The following is a 551-nucleotide window of genomic DNA, read 5'->3' on the forward strand; positions in this document are numbered from 1 at the left end:
AAAAAAAAAAAAAAAAAAAATGTTCGAAGTGATTAATAAGCATGGAGGAAGTATTGGCATTATTCATTTGTTTCCTTTTAAAATCTCTTCTCTTTATTAAAAAGAAAGTGGTATAGATGCAAGGAAGAAACAGAAACAGTCTAGGTGGAAGAGATCACTGCCCACATAAACATTTGATATTTTCAAGGACAAGATCTAGTTTAAAAAAATAAAAAAAGAGTGAAGAGGAAGAGAGAAAAAAATAAACATTTGACATGTAGCAAAGGAGGTGGCAAAAGGGCAAAGGCAGAGAGAAAAGGAAGAATTGGTCGCTAAGTGGGCTTGGAAGAAGGAAACAGAGACTCAGAACAATTCAGGGAGTTCCTCAGCTTATATGGAATCAAAAATTCAATTCTGTTTAGATTATATTGCGATATGTTAGAAATCAAATCATTAGCCAGGCGCGGTGGCTCACGCCTGTAATCCCAGCATTTTGGGAGGCCGAGGCGTGTGGATCACGAGGTCAGGAGATCGAGACCATCCTGGTTAACACGGTGAAACCCTGTCTCTAC

At 38.1% G+C, this 551-nt stretch overlaps 1 protein-coding gene across 2 annotated transcripts in view; it reads right to left on the bottom strand.

Annotated features, from left to right (window-relative positions):
- TNFRSF10B (tumor necrosis factor receptor superfamily, member 10b) overlaps positions 1–551 on the bottom strand; it is a 72576-nt gene that overhangs the window by 8637 nt on the left and 63388 nt on the right. The window lies entirely within an intron of this gene.

Source organism: Mandrillus leucophaeus, unplaced genomic scaffold (assembly GCF_000951045.1).
Source record: "Mandrillus leucophaeus isolate KB7577 unplaced genomic scaffold, Mleu.le_1.0 Scaffold86, whole genome shotgun sequence".
Taxonomy (NCBI): Eukaryota; Metazoa; Chordata; class Mammalia; order Primates; family Cercopithecidae; genus Mandrillus; species Mandrillus leucophaeus.